This window comes from Vicia villosa, linkage group LG3, assembly GCF_029867415.1.
Source record: "Vicia villosa cultivar HV-30 ecotype Madison, WI linkage group LG3, Vvil1.0, whole genome shotgun sequence".
Taxonomy (NCBI): domain Eukaryota; kingdom Viridiplantae; phylum Streptophyta; class Magnoliopsida; order Fabales; family Fabaceae; genus Vicia; species Vicia villosa.
In genome coordinates this window covers 173051216-173060828 of record NC_081182.1, presented here as the reverse complement: position 1 = coordinate 173060828, position 9613 = coordinate 173051216, and the positions used below count along the sequence as shown (strand labels likewise).

Genomic DNA, 9613 nt, shown 5'->3' with positions numbered 1-9613 from the left:
GAGTTGATCTACACGGTGGTGCTGCTTTTACGACTATTGACTATTACAGAAGCTCTCAATAGCATTCCACCACAAAATACTATAAGAATTATTTTATCCATTGCAACCGGTGTTTATTTGTAATCTAATCTCACTATAACTCAATTTATTACTTTTTTTTCATTTTATCTTTTAAATATTTTAGTATTTAGTTAAATAGTTTAAAATATTGTGATGTTTGATTGCTATCATGAATTATATGACTTGTGATGTTTCAGGGAGAAAATTGTGATCTCCAAAGCATATCCTTTCATAACATTTTTAGGAGATATAATTCCTCCAACAATTATATGGAATGATTCTAAAAGTACCATAGGAAATGATGGACAAAAGTTTGGAAACTTATAATAGTGTAACTGTTGCAGTGAGTGCGGATTATTTTATAGCCATCAACCTTAAATTTGAGGTACTAAGTTAAACTCATTAATCCAAACAATGCATATAGTTTTTTAAATTATATTATACTATCATATTTCATGTTAGTTTTTTAAATTTACTATACTATTATATTTCATGTTGATTTGTTTTAGTTACTGTTAAGGAGTACTTTGTAAAAAAAGAAGATGGTGTAACAAAATTATAATTTCAAAGTTCAATAAAAAATGATAAAAATAGTTACTCATGTAATTAAATTGCTTTTCAAAATAGAATGCGGCATCATATTTTAAGTCAGAGATAGAACCGGCAGTTGCACTTCGCATTTCTAGAAACAAAGCCGCATTTTACAATTGCACATTTAGTGGACTTCAAGATACTCTATATGATCACAAAGGTATCCACTACTTCAATAATTGCTATATTCAGGGCTCCGTTGATTTTATCTTTGGCTCTGGAAGGTCTCTCTACGAGGTATTATTCTTGTTTAATTTTTCCTAAAGTGTTATTGAAATGTTCATTATAGTACTATTATATTGAAATATGGATTTGATGATGGTCTTAAACAAAAATATGATGATGGCCTAAAAGAAGGAATACATTTAACATTCTACAAATTTGTTTAAGATATAAATACTAATCTCTAATTTTGTCATTTATTTATTAAATTTTGAATAAATCTCGTGTATTTCGAAAGTGCACTTAGAAAAATATTTATAGAGAAAAGAGTTGTTCCTTAAAATAATAGATAACATTAACATAAAAATTCCCGCCCGATTCATTTGGGTTGATAGATTTTAATTCAATTGGCATGCAGAGCTGCATTCTAAATTCCATAGCCAACAAAGTGACCGCAATCACAGCTCAGAAACGTTCAATTTCGTCGTTAGATAGCGGATTTTCATTTAAAAATAGCATCGTAAAAGGCAGTGGCCGAGCTTATCTAGGGAGACCATGGGGAGAATACTCGAGGTTTATCTTTTCTAACACCTTCATGGATAATCTTGTTCTCCCTAAAGGATGGGAAGATACTATGGATGGCAGAGCAAACTACTCGTGATATTGGATTTCCATATTTAGACATTATGCACTCATCCGAACAAGTATTTCCATATCACGATATCGGTATTTTATTCTAGTTTACGTATTTTTTATTTTCCATTACATTTTGTCGAATAATAGGAGGTTTTAAAATAATGATATAATTGTTTTGAAAAAAATGAATCACTCAGAGCATATTTCGGATATGCATATCTAAAACTGGTTCATGGTGTTTTGGGAATATTAGGAGTGTTTTCCACCATATATGGGTGCATAAAGAAATTTCCTTTATTTAATTTATTTTCAAGTAATTAACCCAAGCGTGTGATTGGTATATAAACACTACAACAAATACACTTCAAATCAATATGGGAGTCTCATGGTAAACAACACCTTTCATTACACAATTTCAAATTGTGCATGCATTTTGAAACTTCGCCTTAATACCCTACCTTTTTCTATTGTTATTGATCCGAAAAACTGAGAAATTGTGAAAACTTAATTAGCAATAGGCATCTTTCTATATAATATTGGATGTTAGTTATAATAGAAAACTAAACAAAAAGAGAAAATCAATTTATAAAACAAAACAAAGAGAGGTACTAGGGACTTTTTCAAATTTTGTTTCCACTTTTTTAATCATGTTGGTAAACATTTAACATGTAACGTAGCATTACTCTCTTTATCATATTTCAACAACTTCTTTCACCATGGTTACAGAAACCAAGCTTCAAGCTCTCTTTGTTCTAGTTACATGCATATTGATATGTTTCTTCATGAATGTGAGTGCTACCTATCAACAAGGTATTGATTTAAAACACAGACAAGCTGAGAGTAACAAGATGAGAATAAGAGTTGATCTACACGGTGGTGCTGCTTTTACGACTATTGACTATTACAGAAGCTCTCAATAGCATTCCACCACAAAATACTAGAAGAGTTATTTTATCCATTGCAACCGGTGTTTATTGGTAATCTAATCTCACTATAACTCAATTTATTACTTTTTTTTCATTTTATCTTTTAAATATTTTAGTATTTAGTTAAATAGTTTAAAATATTGTGATGTTTGATTGCTATCATGAATTATATGACTTGTGATGTTTCAGGGAGAAAATTGTGATCTCCAAAGCATATCCTTTCATAACATTTTTAGGAGATATAATTCCTCCAACAATTATATGGAATGATTCTAAAAGTACCATAGGAAATGATGGACAAAAGTTTGGAAACTTATAATAGTGCAACTGTTGCAGTGAGTGCGGATTATTTTATAGCCATCAACCTTAAATTTGAGGTACTAAGTTAAACTCATTAATCCAAACAATGCATATAGTTTTTTAAATTATATTATACTATCATATTTCATGTTAGTTTTTTAAATTTACTATACTATTATATTTCATGTTGATTTGTTTTAGTTACTGTTAAGGAGTACTTTGTAAAAAAAGAAGATGGTGTAACAAAATTATAATTTCAAAGTTCAATAAAAAATGATAAAAATAGTTACTCATGTAATTAAATTGCTTTTCAAAATAGAATGCGGCATCATATTTTAAGTCAGAGATAGAACCGGCAGTTGCACTTCGCATTTCTAGAAACAAAGCCGCATTTTACAATTGCACATTTAGTGGACTTCAAGATACTCTATATGATCACAAAGGTATCCACTACTTCAATAATTGCTATATTCAGGGCTCCGTTGATTTTATCTTTGGCTCTGGAAGGTCTCTCTACGAGGTATTATTCTTGTTTAATTTTTCCTAAAGTGTTATTGAAATGTTCATTATAGTACTATTATATTGAAATATGGATTTGATGATGGTCTTAAACAAAAATATGATGATGGCCTAAAAGAAGGAATACATTTAACATTCTACAAATTTGTTTAAGATATAAATACTAATCTCTAATTTTGTCATTTATTTATTAAATTTTGAATAAATCTCGTGTATTTCGAAAGTGCACTTAGAAAAATATTTATAGAGAAAAGAGTTGTTCCTTAAAATAATAGATAACATTAACATAAAAATTCCCGCCCGATTCATTTGGGTTGATAGATTTTAATTCAATTGGCATGCAGAGCTGCATTCTAAATTCCATAGCCAACAAAGTGACCGCAATCACAGCTCAGAAACGTTCAATTTCGTCGTTAGATAGCGGATTTTCATTTAAAAATAGCATCGTAAAAGGCAGTGGCCGAGCTTATCTAGGGAGACCATGGGGAGAATACTCGAGGTTTATCTTTTCTAACACCTTCATGGATAATCTTGTTCTCCCTAAAGGATGGGAAGATACTATGGATGGCAGAGCAAACTACTCGTGATATTGGATTTCCATATTTAGACATTATGCACTCATCCGAACAAGTATTTCCATATCACGATATCGGTATTTTATTCTAGTTTACGTATTTTTTATTTTCCATTACATTTTGTCGAATAATAGGAGGTTTTAAAATAATGATATAATTGTTTTGAAAAAAATGAATCACTCAGAGCATATTTCGGATATGCATATCTAAAACTGGTTCATGGTGTTTTGGGAATATTAGGAGTGTTTTCCACCATATATGGGTGCATAAAGAAATTTCCTTTATTTAATTTATTTTCAAGTAATTAACCCAAGCGTGTGATTGGTATATAAACACTACAACAAATACACTTCAAATCAATATGGGAGTCTCATGGTAAACAACACCTTTCATTACACAATTTCAAATTGTGCATGCATTTTGAAACTTCGCCTTAATACCCTACCTTTTTCTATTGTTATTGATCCGAAAAACTGAGAAATTGTGAAAACTTAATTAGCAATAGGCATCTTTCTATATAATATTGGATGTTAGTTATAATAGAAAACTAAACAAAAAGAGAAAATCAATTTATAAAACAAAACAAAGAGAGGTACTAGGGACTTTTTCAAATTTTGTTTCCACTTTTTTAATCATGTTGGTAAACATTTAACATGTAACGTAGCATTACTCTCTTTATCATATTTCAACAACTTCTTTCACCATGGTTACAGAAACCAAGCTTCAAGCTCTCTTTGTTCTAGTTACATGCATATTGATATGTTTCTTCATGAATGTGAGTGCTACCTATCAACAAGGTATTGATTTAAAACACAGACAAGCTGAGAGTAACAAGATGAGAATAAGAGTTGATCTACACGGTGGTGCTGCTTTTACGACTATTGACTATTACAGAAGCTCTCAATAGCATTCCACCACAAAATACTAGAAGAGTTATTTTATCCATTGCAACCGGTGTTTATTGGTAATCTAATCTCACTATAACTCAATTTATTACTTTTTTTTCATTTTATCTTTTAAATATTTTAGTATTTAGTTAAATAGTTTAAAATATTGTGATGTTTGATTGCTATCATGAATTATATGACTTGTGATGTTTCAGGGAGAAAATTGTGATCTCCAAAGCATATCCTTTCATAACATTTTTAGGAGATATAATTCCTCCAACAATTATATGGAATGATTCTAAAAGTACCATAGGAAATGATGGACAAAAGTTTGGAAACTTATAATAGTGCAATTGTTGCAGTGAGTGCGGATTATTTTATAGCCATCAACCTTAAATTTGAGGTACTAAGTTAAACTCATTAATCCAAACAATGCATATAGTTTTTTAAATTATATTATACTATCATATTTCATGTTAGTTTTTTAAATTTACTATACTATTATATTTCATGTTGATTTGTTTTAGTTACTGTTAAGGAGTACTTTGTAAAAAAAGAAGATGGTGTAACAAAATTATAATTTCAAAGTTCAATAAAAAATGATAAAAATAGTTACTCATGTAATTAAATTGCTTTTCAAAATAGAATGCGGCATCATATTTTAAGTCAGAGATAGAACCGGCAGTTGCACTTCGCATTTCTAGAAACAAAGCCGCATTTTACAATTGCACATTTAGTGGACTTCAAGATACTCTATATGATCACAAAGGTATCCACTACTTCAATAATTGCTATATTCAGGGCTCCGTTGATTTTATCTTTGGCTCTGGAAGGTCTCTCTACGAGGTATTATTCTTGTTTAATTTTTCCTAAAGTGTTATTGAAATGTTCATTATAGTACTATTATATTGAAATATGGATTTGATGATGGTCTTAAACAAAAATATGATGATGGCCTAAAAGAAGGAATACATTTAACATTCTACAAATTTGTTTAAGATATAAATACTAATCTCTAATTTTGTCATTTATTTATTAAATTTTGAATAAATCTCGTGTATTTCGAAAGTGCACTTAGAAAAATATTTATAGAGAAAAGAGTTGTTCCTTAAAATAATAGATAACATTAACATAAAAATTCCCGCCCGATTCATTTGGGTTGATAGATTTTAATTCAATTGGCATGCAGAGCTGCATTCTAAATTCCATAGCCAACAAAGTGACCGCAATCACAGCTCAGAAACGTTCAATTTCGTCGTTAGATAGCGGATTTTCATTTAAAAATAGCATCGTAAAAGGCAGTGGCCGAGCTTATCTAGGGAGACCATGGGGAGAATACTCGAGGTTTATCTTTTCTAACACCTTCATGGATAATCTTGTTCTCCCTAAAGGATGGGAAGATACTATGGATGGCAGAGCAAACTACTCGTGATATTGGATTTCCATATTTAGACATTATGCACTCATCCGAACAAGTATTTCCATATCACGATATCGGTATTTTATTCTAGTTTACGTATTTTTTATTTTCCATTACATTTTGTCGAATAATAGGAGGTTTTAAAATAATGATATAATTGTTTTGAAAAAAATGAATCACTCAGAGCATATTTCGGATATGCATATCTAAAACTGGTTCATGGTGTTTTGGGAATATTAGGAGTGTTTTCCACCATATATGGGTGCATAAAGAAATTTCCTTTATTTAATTTATTTTCAAGTAATTAACCCAAGCGTGTGATTGGTATATAAACACTACAACAAATACACTTCAAATCAATATGGGAGTCTCATGGTAAACAACACCTTTCATTACACAATTTCAAATTGTGCATGCATTTTGAAACTTCGCCTTAATACCCTACCTTTTTCTATTGTTATTGATCCGAAAAACTGAGAAATTGTGAAAACTTAATTAGCAATAGGCATCTTTCTATATAATATTGGATGTTAGTTATAATAGAAAACTAAACAAAAAGAGAAAATCAATTTATAAAACAAAACAAAGAGAGGTACTAGGGACTTTTTCAAATTTTGTTTCCACTTTTTTAATCATGTTGGTAAACATTTAACATGTAACGTAGCATTACTCTCTTTATCATATTTCAACAACTTCTTTCACCATGGTTACAGAAACCAAGCTTCAAGCTCTCTTTGTTCTAGTTACATGCATATTGATATGTTTCTTCATGAATGTGAGTGCTACCTATCAACAAGGTATTGATTTAAAACACAGACAAGCTGAGAGTAACAAGATGAGAATAAGAGTTGATCTACACGGTGGTGCTGCTTTTACGACTATTGACTATTACAGAAGCTCTCAATAGCATTCCACCACAAAATACTAGAAGAGTTATTTTATCCATTGCAACCGGTGTTTATTGGTAATCTAATCTCACTATAACTCAATTTATTACTTTTTTTTCATTTTATCTTTTAAATATTTTAGTATTTAGTTAAATAGTTTAAAATATTGTGATGTTTGATTGCTATCATGAATTATATGACTTGTGATGTTTCAGGGAGAAAATTGTGATCTCCAAAGCATATCCTTTCATAACATTTTTAGGAGATATAATTCCTCCAACAATTATATGGAATGATTCTAAAAGTACCATAGGAAATGATGGACAAAAGTTTGGAAACTTATAATAGTGCAATTGTTGCAGTGAGTGCGGATTATTTTATAGCCATCAACCTTAAATTTGAGGTACTAAGTTAAACTCATTAATCCAAACAATGCATATAGTTTTTTAAATTATATTATACTATCATATTTCATGTTAGTTTTTTAAATTTACTATACTATTATATTTCATGTTGATTTGTTTTAGTTACTGTTAAGGAGTACTTTGTAAAAAAAGAAGATGGTGTAACAAAATTATAATTTCAAAGTTCAATAAAAAATGATAAAAATAGTTACTCATGTAATTAAATTGCTTTTCAAAATAGAATGCCGCATCATATTTTAAGTCAGAGATAGAACCGGCAGTTGCACTTCGCATTTCTAGAAACAAAGCCGCATTTTACAATTGCACATTTAGTGGACTTCAAGATACTCTATATGATCACAAAGGTATCCACTACTTCAATAATTGCTATATTCAGGGCTCCGTTGATTTTATCTTTGGCTCTGGAAGGTCTCTCTACGAGGTATTATTCTTGTTTAATTTTTCCTAAAGTGTTATTGAAATGTTCATTATAGTACTATTATATTGAAATATGGATTTGATGATGGTCTTAAACAAAAATATGATGATGGCCTAAAAGAAGGAATACATTTAACATTCTACAAATTTGTTTAAGATATAAATACTAATCTCTAATTTTGTCATTTATTTATTAAATTTTGAATAAATCTCGTGTATTTCGAAAGTGCACTTAGAAAAATATTTATAGAGAAAAGAGTTGTTCCTTAAAATAATAGATAACATTAACATAAAAATTCCCGCCCGATTCATTTGGGTTGATAGATTTTAATTCAATTGGCATGCAGAGCTGCATTCTAAATTCCATAGCCAACAAAGTGACCGCAATCACAGCTCAGAAACGTTCAATTTCGTCGTTAGATAGCGGATTTTCATTTAAAAATAGCATCGTAAAAGGCAGTGGCCGAGCTTATCTAGGGAGACCATGGGGAGAATACTCGAGGGTTATCTTTTCTAACACCTTCATGGATAATCTTGTTCTCCCTAAAGGATGGGAAGATACTATGGATGGCAGAGCAAACTACTCGTGATATTGGATTTCCATATTTAGACATTATGCACTCATCCGAACAAGTATTTCCATATCACGATATCGGTATTTTATTCTAGTTTACGTATTTTTTATTTTCCATTACATTTTGTCGAATAATAGGAGGTTTTAAAATAATGATATAATTGTTTTGAAAAAAATGAATCACTCAGAGCATATTTCGGATATGCATATCTAAAACTGGTTCATGGTGTTTTGGGAATATTAGGAGTGTTTTCCACCATATATGGGTGCATAAAGAAATTTCCTTTATTTAATTTATTTTCAAGTAATTAACCCAAGCGTGTGATTGGTATATAAACACTACAACAAATACACTTCAAATCAATATGGGAGTCTCATGGTAAACAACACCTTTCATTACACAATTTCAAATTGTGCATGCATTTTGAAACTTCGCCTTAATACACTACCTTTTTCTATCGTTATTGATCCAAAAAACTGGAGAAATTGTGAAAACTTAATTAGCAATAGGCATCTTTCTATATAATATTGGATGTTAGTTATAATAGAAAACTAAACAAAAAGAGAAAATCAATTTATAAAACAAAACAATAAGAGGTACTAAGGACTTTTTCAAATTTTGTTTCCACTTTTAAGTTAATCATGTTGGTAAACATTTAACATGTAACGTAGCATTACACTCTTTATCATATTTCAACAACTTCTTTCACCATGGTTACAGAAACCAAGCTTCAAGCTCTCTTTTTTCTAGTTACATGCATATTGATATGTTTCTTCATGAATGTGATGTGCTACCTATCAACAAGGTATTGATTTAAAACACAGACAAGCTGAGAGTAACAAGAAGAGAATAAGAGTTGATCTACACAGTGGTGCTGCTTTTACGACTATTGACTATTACAGAAGCTCTCAATAGCATTCCACCACAAAATACTAGAAGAGTTATTTTATCCATTGCAACCGGTGTTTATTGGTAATATAATCTCACTATAACTCAATTTATTACTTTTTTTTCATTTTATCTTTTAATTATTTTAGTATTTAGTGAAATAGTTTAAAATATTGTGATGTTTGATTGCTATCATGAATTATATGACTTGAGATGTTTCAGGGAGAAAATTGTGATCTCCAAAGCATATCCTTTCATAACATTTTTAGGAGATATAATTCCTCCAACAATTATATGGAGTGATTCTTCAAGTACCATAGGAAATGATGGACAAAAGTTGGAAAC

General features: G+C 30.0%; 3 pseudogenes; all 3 read left to right on the top strand.

Moving 5' to 3' along the window:
* The window catches only part of LOC131659404 (pectinesterase QRT1-like), a 10692-nt pseudogene extending 6911 nt beyond the window's left edge, over positions 1-3781 (top strand).
* A 691-nt stretch (positions 3782-4472) lies between these two features.
* On the top strand, positions 4473-6088 carry LOC131659403 (pectinesterase QRT1-like; annotated as a pseudogene).
* A 691-nt stretch (positions 6089-6779) lies between these two features.
* Positions 6780-8395, top strand: LOC131659402 (pectinesterase QRT1-like; annotated as a pseudogene).
* Positions 8396-9613: the final 1218 nt, after the last annotated feature.